Source organism: Lissotriton helveticus, chromosome 6, assembly GCF_964261635.1.
Source record: "Lissotriton helveticus chromosome 6, aLisHel1.1, whole genome shotgun sequence".
In the NCBI taxonomy this organism is placed as follows: domain Eukaryota; kingdom Metazoa; phylum Chordata; class Amphibia; order Caudata; family Salamandridae; genus Lissotriton; species Lissotriton helveticus.
In genome coordinates, this window is record NC_136067.1 from 737,870,923 (window position 1) to 737,884,218 (window position 13,296).

Below are 13,296 nucleotides of genomic sequence, written 5' to 3' on the forward strand. Positions count from 1 at the left end.
TCCTTATTTATTTTCATATAATGACTTGGCAAATCCTTAGGTGACACTAGTTCTCCTTCTCTAGAAGGTATCATCACAATTTCCCTACATCGGTCTTCATATTACTTTCTTTTATGATTGTACAATATTCACAAATGACTTTCCGTAAAACTAGGAAACAAATGTCTCCCACCCTCCTCTGACTTGCGACCAGAACCAATACCAGCACAGTTCTTTGTGATGTATTCAACCAAGCCGAGCGCAGCTTTAAACCAATCTGGCCAATGCCAGCGTGCCACACTATGACGTATATCTCGCTCCTTGCAGCAGCTCACCCTTCTCTACAATTTCTCCTCAAGCATGTTCGTAAGCATTTTCACACAATACAATACAAGCAATTTCAAGACTATATCTGTCTGTAACACTAATAAAAGGAGAGATTTCAAACAAACAAGGAAATTCAGAATAACATCTTCTAAACTGGCCTAACCTTCTCTTTTAGCAAATACCTCGACCAGTGTGGATTCCACCTAGATTGATACAGTTATTTCCCATGCACTGTGACCAACTATACCAACCACTTATCGCAACCACACAAAGACGTCTCATGACAAGCAACACAACACAGCAGAAAACTACACTCAGTGTCTTCCACACTGAGGCCACCATGTAGGAATATATATCAATGTATATATCTTTATATCCAGGGATGTTAGGCCATGATGGACCCGATAACCACTTCAACTTCTCTGCATTAATCGCCACATTCACACATTGACTTCAGCTTTTTCAACGTGACATAAAATCACACAGTCATATAAAGTAAAAAACACAATCTAAGCAATAGCAATCCGCATCCCTGTTAATACTGATAATCCTTTGCTGCTACAAGTCATCTTAGATGGTGCAGATTTGGTACTCCATTAATCCGTCAGCCGAACCATGGGGTATTTGGGATTGGACTGGACTGGGACAGATTTCTAAACAAGGCACCCTATATCCCTCAAGTCAATGGACAAAACTATGCAACGTGCTACCAAGTTCTGTTGCCGTGTTTTTCACTCTTCTCGCACTAGGCCCATAGATCAATGTATCCTTAACTTTACTGAATGTACTCTCACTCATTTGGTGCTCTGATATATCTTGCTCATCGCATTGAGGGGTCAAGGAAAGTAAGGTGTCAATGTTGGCTACCCAAAGAGGACCAGGAATTGGTAACCAACTTATAGATTAAGTTCAAATGCATTACTCTTAGTACCATACTGTAAATATACAGAATGGCAACTGGAAGTCGGAATCTTCTAAAGAAATTCTAATGGCCCAAGATCACACAGACTAATAACTCTGCTGCTGCAATACAAAACAATAATAACAGAATATGATGTACTATAAACAATTTATGACTATTTCTATGATTTATTTAAATATTCCAAGCACAGTATCTGTGGAAAGAACGGTCGGGAAATTCAAAGGACTCAGACATATAAAGAGTTTAAATTACATTTTGTAATAATTAGTAATAATAATCAATGCATCAAACATCATTTAGAAGACTAATTTATGAGTTTCAAATAAGCAATTTTCTTTATTTGTTAATGACATTCCTTGTTTCCTAAAAGGCTGCAATAATGATGCACCGAAATTGGAGGGTGAGACAATACCGGCCCTATTATTTGCTGACGATACTATTCTTATATTGCAAACACCAAAGGGCCTACAATGGGAAACATCCTTTACAACACAACTTTTACCACGCAGTGCTATTACAACGCAGGTTTTACAACGAAAACCATTACAACGCATTCCGCTAGGGGGCGCTCTAGGATAGGGAATAGATTTAATTTACTATCCAACACCTTCCCTAGTGTCCACGGGGACTGGAGTTGGAATAGTAAATTAAACTATTCACTATCCAGCACCCCAAAGCGCTATGCATTGTAATGGTATGCGTAGTAAAACCTGCGTTGTAACAGCATGCGTGGTAAAAGCATGCGTTGTAACGTCATACATCCGCCTACAATGTTTACTTAGTACTTTCCAAACCTACTGCAGTAAAAAGGGTCTTGAGATTAACACTAATAAGACAACATATATGGCAATAAATCCTCATAAGTCTTTTAGAGAAAATATGTTTTTAAATGGACAAAAATTGGAATATGTTCAAAACTTTAGCTACTAGGGTGTTTCCCCGGATTCAAAATTATCATGGAAAACCCAAATAGAAAAGAGCAAGCTGTTGTTAACGCAAAACACACTACCGATTTTGAAAAGGCATGGGAACAGCCTCAACAAAGCGGTATTACCAGCACTTGAGGTATTTCGATTCAAAGCTCAACCGGCAGCACTATATGGTGCTGAACTATGGGGGCCTTCATGTAAAAAGGTGTTTGAGGTGAATGAGAATACATTTTATAGAGCATTGCTAAAATTACCAGTACGTACCCCGCTAATACCAATGATGCTTGATCTTAACATGAAGCGCACTGACCCCCATGTAATTATGAGACCCTTGATGCTTTGGGTCAGACTCTGGACAACACCTGAGCTGCTGGATTATAGGGTGGCTCTGGATACTAACAATTGTATTACATGGTTTAAACATGTCAGCACCTGGTTAAAGAAGATTGGCTTGGCACATTTTTGGAACGATCCATCTATACTAACCTCAATCTCAAAAAAGTTCTTAAAAGCATCCTTTTGGGCCTTCATGGATCATAATAGATCAAATGTTAGAGTGAATGGATCTTTGACTAGTGAGTTTCTTATGTTTAAAGATAGCGCTTGTTTTGAATCTTTTCTAGATGAAGTAAATCCACCACTTGCCAAAACCCTATATTTGAAATATAGATATGGCGTACTAATGATAAAATCAAGTGTAGCAAGGTGGACAAAATATAGTAATGAAATATGCATGTTGTGCTCAGAAAAAGTTAAGGAAGGTATTCCACATGTCTTGTTTTTTTGTCCAGCTGATACGATCCCTAGAAAAAGATGGATCAAACCACTTTGTATAAATATGGGTGTGATATCATACAGAGAAGCAGAAAGGATTTTAAAAACTGACACTCTGCAGGTTATCGTTTTTGGCATTAGCAGGTTTTTGCTGGCTGTAAACTTTGTTAGAACAAAAGCTGGCGAGAAATTTTAGGAACTTTAGAGAACTGTCATTGAGATGCATGAGCTGTCTGGGAACCAACATAACAAATTGAAACACTAAAGGATACATATTCAAAAAGTATACTCATATATGTGCCTTTAAATTACTTGCACCTTAGCTTCCTAGAAATCATGCTGCAAATCTGAATGTTCTTATCTATTTTCTATATATGCCTTTTTAAATTATTTATACAAGGTTTTTAGCATAATGATTGATATCTCCCATCCAATATACTTATTAATTATTGAATTGTATCTAATCATGATAGGTGTAATACTGTGATAACCTTTTGTATGATTGATAGCGCACTGACCTGTCTGACCTGTCTGGTGTGAACTTTTCCTCTGGACCTATGCTCTGTGCTGGGCTGTTCGTCACCACTCTACTCCTCGCCGGACCCGCTTCGCGGGGCCCGCATCGTCGAGGGAGCCAGCGGGGGACTTGCTATCTTTGTGTGGTGGCTGGGGAGGCTTGGGGCTTTTGAACAGGGCTGCGAGTGGAACTGCAGGGACTCCCTATCCCAGGAGTCCCTGCCTGGCCAATTGTTAACACCTGGCCCGCTCTCCCTGCTTGCCCCGCCCCCAGCGTCCAGGTTGCAGAAAAACTCCTCGGACCCTCGCTATCTCGGGATTGATAGCGCACTGACCTGTCTGACCTGTCTGGTGTGAACTTTTCCTCTGGACCTCTGCTCTGTGCTGGGCTGTTCGTCACCACTCTAGTCCTCGCCGGACCCGCTTCGCGGGTCCCGCATCGTCGAGGGAGCCAGCGGGGGACTTGCTATCTTTGTGTGGCGGCTGGGGAGGCTTGGGGCTTTTGAACAGGGCTGCGAGTGGAACTGCAGGGACTCCATATCCCAGGAGTCCCTGCCTGGCCAATTGTTAACACCTGGCCCGCTCTCCCTGCTTGCCCCGCCCCCAGCGCCCAGGTTGCAGAAAAACTCCTCGGACCCTCGCTATCTCGGGATTGATAGCGCACTGACCTGTCTGACCTGTCTGGTGTGAACTTTTCCTCTGGACCTCTGCTCTGTGCTGGGCTGTTCGTCACCACTCTAGTCCTCGCCGGACCCGCTTCGCGGGTCCCGCATCGTCGAGGGAGCCAGCGGGGGACTTGCTATCTTTGTGTGGCGGCTGGGGAGGCTTGGGGCTTTTGAACAGGGCTGCGAGTGGAACTGCAGGGACTCCATATCCCAGGAGTCCCTGCCTGGCCAATTGTTAACACCTGGCCCGCTCTCCCTGCTTGCCCCGCCCCCAGCGCACCACGGTCCCTTATCATCAGCACTAACCACCGCTGCGCGGGAGCGCGCGGGAGCGTCCCGGGAGAAGCCTGGGACAAGGGCGGGACCGTCTGTGGCCGTCCGAGGTCGGCCAAGGTCGGGTTGGGGCACCCCTCTTGCGTTTATTTTGTATTGTTTAAACTGCTTGTGTTTATTGTTGGGTCCACATTAGATATTGTTATATTTGGCTTTATTTGATACCCTATTTATATTTCATCTTCCCCCCAGAGAATCATGCCTCTACGTTCCGGGAAAGAAAGAGTTGTAAATATACAAACAGGTGGTGGGGTAGTAACTGGCCCCCTTCACGCTTTCATAACTAGGGCGACTGGTTTTCTAGAAAAAGAGATAGCCTTCGCTATGAAACGATTATCTTTAGATCTTATCACTGGGAAGCGCTCCTCTATTGGCCGCCTTGCCACAGTGGCCAGTCCACAGCCATCCTCCTCAATTCCTATTGCGTCTCTGGACACAATACAGGTGGATGTTCATCCAGTGGTGGAGAGGTCACTTTTGAATTTAATTGAAAGTGGATCACAAATTAGTAATTCCACAGGTAGTTGTAGTGAAGAAAGTCTATTAAATGTGAGTTTAGACCCTTCTGACCCCCTTTCTAGAGAATATCACCGGAATATTTCCTCTAAGAGGAAGAGAAGTAAGAGCCCCCAGATGGGGGGTACTTCAAAGATAGCCAAAACTAACAGTTATCCCCAGGCAATCCATAACCCTAAAACAAATGTTCCCACGATAGTAACTAGCCCCTTGTCCCCTTCCCAAGTACCACTTACAAACCAGACTACTAATTCTGAGAGATCTAGTAATGATGATGAGGGTCTCTTAAGAAAAATTGAATTTTTGGTCAAAACTCTTATGCTCCCACTTCTTGAACGTACTAGACTCATGAATACGAAGCTCGACATTTTGGAAAACCTGGTTTTAGAGAACTCAGGGCTTCTGAAAAAGATAGTTTGCGACCATCCATCTGCACCTATTGTAGTTAATATACCCAATCCATCGGATGCCACTGGTATAGCCAAGCGGACCACACAGGTCCCCACCCAGCAATCTAACACCCAATTAAGATTACCCAACCCGATTGAAAAAACATCTAGGGGTGGAAGCATAAAGAAAGTGGATGCAAGACATAATGTTAAAACCCCCATTGTTGCCCAACCCCCTTCCATTGCTAGGGGCTCTACTCATTTGATTTCTTTGAACAAATCAAACCCTAGAGCTGTGGGGAGGCAAGGTAGAAACATACAAGTCCAACCTAGGAAAAATCTCAGACGGGAGTTGCCATACATTAATTTACCAACTGAGGCTACTCCTTTTACGATTGTTTTAACAGGTTAAAGACGATAAAATGGAATCGTATGGGGACCTTAGAAACAAAGTCGTTTTTTGGTTAAACAAAAATAGACCCCTTCCTCCATCCTTTGCCCCAGAGATATTGAGTGTTAGGCATGTAGATTGGGTGGGACCATGTCCGAAAGATTTGGAAGGTGATTGTATAATCATTAACTTTAGTGACCCACGTGTGGTGAACTTTATACGTAGGGAAGCCAGATATGGGAGGGTGGGAGATGTACAGTCATTGGGTCTTAGTTATTTTTACCCCAAAAGACATACTGCCCCCGCTTTTAATCCCCCGATGAGTAACAGACCTTTCGGGAGACCTCCTGTGGAAAGGAATATCTATTCCCCATTCATCCCTCCCATGTATAATCGTTTTGGAGCTCTCTCAGGCCTGGAAAGTAACAATTGACTCCCTCCTGTATTTAGGGGAAAGAGCCACCCCACTGACTCTGGTAAAGGGGTCTGGACCCATGTAGCATCACAAGCCTAGATAGCCATGATGGGGAGACTCCAAACATGGAAGTAGTGAATGGGAGAACCCCAAAAGGGTACACACATGATGATCCTGTACCAAGTGTAAAGGGGGTTTCATCGTAGAGGTTGATGGCTTTAGATCAAGTGGTCCCCTCCTATGAGGACCCAGTGTTGAAATTAGCTTCATGGAACACTGCAGGGCTCAAAGGGAAACTGTCTTCAGATGATTGGGGAGTCTTTGTTGATACATTTGATGTTTTAGTATTCCAAGAGAGCTGGGCCCCTGAACCAATTTTTCGGGTAGGTTATCTGAATACTACAAACCAGCTACAAAGGGTAATAAGGGTAGAGCCTCAGGAGGCTTGGTAATTTGGGTAAGGCAATCATTGAACTGTAGATCGATGGAAATCCCTGTAAATAACCCTGATATTTTGGGGATTAGGTTATGTTTGGAAAACCAGCAGAATATTATTCTAATTAACATCTATTCACTTGGCCTCCCTGGCGGGAAATGCCCGGCCATCCTAGACGTTTTGGATTCTTACTTAGAGTCGATCAGGAGAGAAAACTTTATACTTATAGCAGGGGACTTAAACTGTACCTTTGAACCGCTGATGATGGAGGATGAGGGCCTGGGGGGGAGGAAGACGCCACGTGGAACATCCCAAGCTTGTCATTGAATGATACCAATAGGAGCACTGAGGCCGCTTTGCATTGGCTGGGACTATGCTTGGAGTGGGGTTTGAGAGCGACTAATGGTCGTACGGAGTCTGATAAAATTGGCCATCCTACCTTTGACAGTGGGGTCAGTAAAAGTAGAATTGACTACATCCTGGTAAAAATGAAGTACTGGCATCAGGTAATAGATATGGTAGTTGTGGACCGTCCAGAGAGTGACCTTAACCCGTTGTTTTTAAGTTTGAAGCTTTCAGGTGCTGTAGGCAGATCGCCGGCAACAACGTGTGTCACTGCAGAAACTATCCTAACAAATGATAGGAGGCGGGTTAAATGGTCTAGGGTCTTGGCGGACCCTTCCTTGATAGTTGGTATTACACAGGAGGCTTCCTCGGCATTAAAAGACATAAACAATCTATCCTCTAACTTGGAAGCGGTTCACCAGATTAGCGATATACATGAGCAATGTTTCACTAATTTAAAGACTCTTATTACCCTTCCCCAGAAGCTTGATAAAGGAAACATACCTAGCTTAAGTAAAAAATGGTACAACAGAGATTGCAGGGAGGAATTTGGCGGCCTTAAACAAGCTATTAAATCAAGAAAAACCACAGATATTAAACTGGCAAGGCAAAAATATAAGAGGGCCCAGTGGGCGGCGAAGCGAGAGTGGGACGAGTCATACTGGTCCAACTTATATGAGGCTAGTCTTTCTTCCAATCTTACTACATTTTGGGAAGTTGTGAAATGGGGTAGAAACCCAGAATCCCAGATTCCAGCCAACCATGTTTCGGCGGAAGCATGGGTGGATTTTTTCATGTCTCAGTTTAAAATTTCTGAAGACGAAAATAGTGATTCCCCAGAGACATGGACCCTCCCCATCCACAGCATTACCAGCTCTTGGTGTTTACCAATAAAGAGGCCGAGTCCGCTCTCCGATTAGTTCAAGCCGGGAAAGCGCCAGGGATAGATTGTATCCTGGCTGATCTTTTTAAATCTAATATCCAACTCTGGGTTCCATATATCATCCAAGTTGCAAATGCTATTGCAAAGGGGGAAAGGATCCCCGATTCTTGGAGAGGGGCGGAAATCCTGCCCGTTTTCAAGAAAGGAGATTGTTCAATCCCTAGCAATTATCGTCCTATAAGTTTAATAGATTCTCTGCAGAAAATCTTTGCTAGAATGATTCTTGCTAGGGTTCAAGGGTGGATGGAGATGGAGAATATTCTCTCACCATTACAGGCGGGATTTAGAGCAGGTATCAGTACCCTTGACCAAGTCTTCCGATTTGTTCTGATCTTTTGGAAGGTGGTGCTATAGGGTTGAGGGACTATTTTTGCCACTTTTGTGGACCTTAAGTCCGCATTCGATCTTGTGCCCAGACAAAAGATGTGGGCTGTTTTGGACAAGATTGGCTTACCTCCTGAACTTCTAGAGATCTTGATCAGACTACACGAGGATAATTTTGCCAAAGTGAGGTGGGGGAGAAAGGGGCAGGTAACGGGCAGTTTCCCAGTTACGAGGGGTGTTCGCCAAGGGTGCGTCTTGGCACCTACCCTCTTTTTATTAATTATTAATCAGGTGGTGAAATTCTTTGAAAATACCCCCACTGATGCACCAATCTTGGGTGGAACCAAATTCCCATTGCTCATCTTTGCAGATGATACAGTAATTCTCTCTAAGACTCATAGTGGTCTTCAAAAGGCAATCAATAGATTCGAGGAATTCTGTAAACTCAACGAACTGCAAATCAATGTGAGCAAGACTAAGTTCATGGTTTTAACTAAAAATCACCCAGTTAAAAGTCATGTAAGCATGAATGGAGTCCCCTTAAAACAAGTAAATATTATGACCTATCTAGGGGTGACTTTGGATCACCATCTAAGTTGGAAGCCTCAGGTAGAAACACTCCATTTAAGATCTGTCCGCTTATTGGGTTATCTGATCCCGGAACATCGATTGTCCCTGACCAAAAGGGTCTCACCAGTACTAAAAATTTATGAAGCAAAGATTAATTCTGCAATTCTATATGGGGCCGATCTTTGGGGTTATAGGGACCTAACACCCTTAGTAAGAGCCCAAAACAAATGTTTGCGTAAACTGGCAGGCTTACCCCAATCCTCCCCAATTAAACCACTTTTGATAGATATGGGTTGTAAGCCAATAAATACAATGGCACAATATCGGCTCGTAGCATTGTGGAGAAGGATCTGGACGTCTCCAGATCTAACCCTCTTTGCTAACGAACTAGCGGAAGTAAGATCAATCAGGGGTTCAGGTAATATCCCTTGGCTCCGGGAGGTGAAGAAAATCCTAGACAGTATGGGACTAATTCAATTGTGGGTCAATCCAGGGTCCAGCGTATTTCCCTCAAAAAAAGAATACAAACTACTTTTTTGGGCCTCTGTTAGATCCCGTTCAGTTGTATTGTCAGATGCTCCCACACTATCAGGCTGTTTCTTGACTCACAAACTAGATCCCCTATTTGAGAACTATTGGGATGTAATTAGCAAGAGCCTTGACAAAAAATTATACCACCAATTTAGAGTAGGATCCTTACCTGTGAGGTCCTTCACTAAGAATTGGGTTGGTCAAACAACAGAGTACTGCTCCCGATGTAAAGACCACAAGGAGAGTGTGGGACATCTTTTTTTGCCTGTCCGGCTTATCTCGCCGTGAGGAATAAATGTCGTAAGCTAAAAGTTGGAGGGAGTACTGAGGCATTGTGGGCTTTAAGAACGAATACCTCAGAGATTGTGGTCATCGGCGTAGCAAAATTCTTAGGGTGGGCATGGATAATCAGAGCTAGACACCACCATGTATAAATGATTTTAATTTCAAAATATGGTTCCTTTTAATCAATCATAATTCGCTGTTTAATTTTTGTTTAAATGATCTTAACGAACCTAATGAATTTGTAATGAAACGTGATGTTGTTACACTTTATTGTATATAATATTGGTCCCTTTTTAGTATGTTTGTAAAGTGTTTTTTATGATGTAAAAATCGAAATAAAGACGTATGAACTGTACTGAACTGATTGATATCTCCCATCCAATATACTTATTAATTATTGAATTGTATCTAATCATGATAGGTGTAATACTGTGATAACCTTTTGTATGAACTTGCACTTATTTTTAATGTATCTTCTATGATACTGTTGTATCGAAATAAAGATTATAAAGAAATAAGCAATTACATGTGTAGTATGAAACTACACATTAATACAGAGTCTAAAATTAAAGATCTCGAAGTCCATTGTAATGATAGATCTGGCAAAAAGTCTCAAATATTAGCAAGTTTAAAAGGATGCAGGACAGGACATTATGAGATATGGTTCAGCCAGGAGTACAAGGCAATTTTGCTAGGCAGGAGGTTGTTGCCATTTGTAAAGGCAAGAAGGAGTCTGCAAATGTCTCAGCAAACATAAGCAAGTCAGCCAGAATGCCAACCAGCTCATATCTACAAAAGGGAAAGGAGTAGTAAGCGTAGTGCCAGCCAGTCAGAGAGAAAGAGCCAGAGAGCTAGCCGGTGCGAGTGGGCTCTTCTCCAGGGTGCATTTTGATATTATAGTTCATTAGTCCAGATGTAATATCCAATGTGTTACACTATTACCATTGAACATCCATGTGGTAGTCCTCCACTTAGGAGGTGCAAAAAGTGGCAGCATGTAGGTATTTTTCCATACTGGTCATGGGAAATGACTGCCCATCAGGCATACTGTTAAAATGCAAAAGGCCATTCATTACTAGATCTTTTTTGTGTGCTTGTTGCTAATGTCTTACGGCCCCTCAAGTCTGCGCTCAAAGAACCTGAACCCCTCTAACCACATCATAAGATACACTCTTTGTGCACTCAAGTACCAAAAGTGGTCATTAAAACCCCACTGTCCTTCCCTCAGTAAATCTTGGTCTGCCCCAAAACAATATGCAGCAGACCCACGGCCTGCCCTCAGTCTACCAAGCTGGCCCTTACATTCCCATAATTGGACCTTGGGAATGCTCTAGTGAGCTATGAAAGACCATTGGAGTTTTAGAATGTCTTGGAAAATCTTGGCTTGTGTTCAGACACTCCCTGCTAACTCTCGGTTATCCTCAGCATACTTTCTGACAATACCATAAGGTGGTTAAGGAACCCAGGTGTCAGAGATCTTTGGTGCACCCTCAGACATCACCACCATGTCCTTAGAATCAATGATGGTGCTCTCAGAGACCCGTTGTTAATATTCTCACCTGGTCATTAAATGCTCCCAATTCTCCCTCAGAGACCATGTGTTTGCTCTCAAGAAACCCTGAACCTGCCTTGAGTCACTTCCTAGATGGTTTTAACACTTCCACAGTCAGCCCACATAGGCCTTCAGTGTTCCCTTAGTCACCTCCAGCAGCCCCTCAGACAACCCTTGTTCCACACCCGGAGATCTTCAGCCAGACTTCAAAGGTTACCTTTCAACAAAACAAGTGTTGCAGCGCAAGTGTGGTAATTTTTTTAATCATATTCTTACTCCCCTTACTACACTAACTGGGTCCCATTAGAGAATCTGAGCATTTCCATTTACAACAGAGGCAATAATCCTCTGCTGAAACTTTCTCCGCCGATAGGAGGGGTGGAAATTAGGATGGCCAAAACACCATATTAGCTGTCCATTAATTAACATCTAACTAACAAAACTGAGATCAGATTTAGGTACACCACTCTAAATACCATGCGGTAGAAATAAAAAATTGTAACAGAAAGACTCAGCCTCCTGAAGAAGTTAAGCTGGAATAGAATTATGCTGGCGAAAAGCTCTGCAACAGCAACACAGAACAAAAGGAGTAATATCTGATGATCTGACAAAGCTCGCTGATTCTCTCTACAACGCATTTAAGGCATCAGAAAAGTACCACAGTTTAAATGGAAGAACCAATAAGACTCAATAATAGACTCAGACAAGTATTAAATTAATTTGGGTATTGTGTTAAAGATTCAAAATCCATAGCAATAATCAATCTTTTGAGAATTTCAGTTAAATATGTCACAGCTTGCATTAAAGTGCCAAACATTTAAGCAAGGTTATTATAAAATCAGTTTACAGAGTTCCTCTAACGTTAAAGGTAGAAGATTAGTTAATTTGTCTAACACCTCAAATTCTACAAAGAAGGGGAAAGGGTTCATATTTAAAGCCCATTAGGTATGAGTTCCTTAGCATAGAACAAAAGAAAATTAAATTTAAATGGTTTAACAAAAAAAGGTTTCAGCCCTTCAGCTACCGACCGAAGCATCAGCAAAGCAGTCCAAAAGTAAAAAGATAGTTCTTAGTAATCATCAAAAATCGAACAACATAACGTTCCAGTTTCAGAGTTGGAAAAATCAGAATGTCATTGCCCCTCCTGGAGTTTCTTCTTTATAAAGTCTCTAACAAGGTCCCAGTGATGTAGCATCACAGCAACAGTTAAATGCTTTCCCATGCTAGTCATGAGAAACAAAAGATTTGAAAGTCACATAGGTCTAACATTGGTGAAAAAGAAATACAACATATCAGTTTAGATTAACAGCTGGACTAACAGGAATAATTCACAGTAAACGTTGAAGAAACATTCATGAATGTTGAAAGTTATACATGTGCAGAACAAATTAAGCAACATTTCAATAGTTGAAAAAAGGAACATTGTATTAGGTATGGGGAAAGCATTTTTGAAAAAGCCTTTAACTTGGCTTTACACATTTTAAATGAAATAAATTCTAAATCAATATCAAATATAATGCAAAGAATCATTTCAAATAGGGAATATGTGGAACTTTCACTTGGGATTATTACATGGAAAAAGCTAACATTAGAAATACCCTAATACCACAAATGTTCTAAACATTCATATAACTATAGCATTTTCTAAATTCATGCTACAAAATGTGTTTTTCACTTTTCATAAACTATAGAATCTATAGTATTATTATGCAAAATTTCTACACATTTTTGCATCAACTTTTCTAAATGGTGCATTCTAACAGTAGGCATTAGAACAATATGCCACTTTATTAACAGCACAATTTCCTCAGTAAATGTTAATAAACAACATGTTCATAAGAAATTCACTTTAGTACAACTCATTTATATGTATTAGTATTGCTTTGTATGTATGTTTTCTTCATCTTACATTTTAAAGCCCGCTTTTATGGTGCGTCTACTATACTTGCCTCAGTTTAATTTGTCACTGTGTCTATAGTGTGCTAAGAGTACTTTCAGCTTTTTGTGTCTTTAGTCAGTAAATGTGTTGTGTATTCTGATTTGTAAAATCTTGCACCATCACAAGTGTGTCTTCTAAGAGTGTCATTTAGCACTCAGAAATCTGAATGAGCCATTAAATACCAGTTCAGCTAACCTTAATGCACGCTAAGAGAT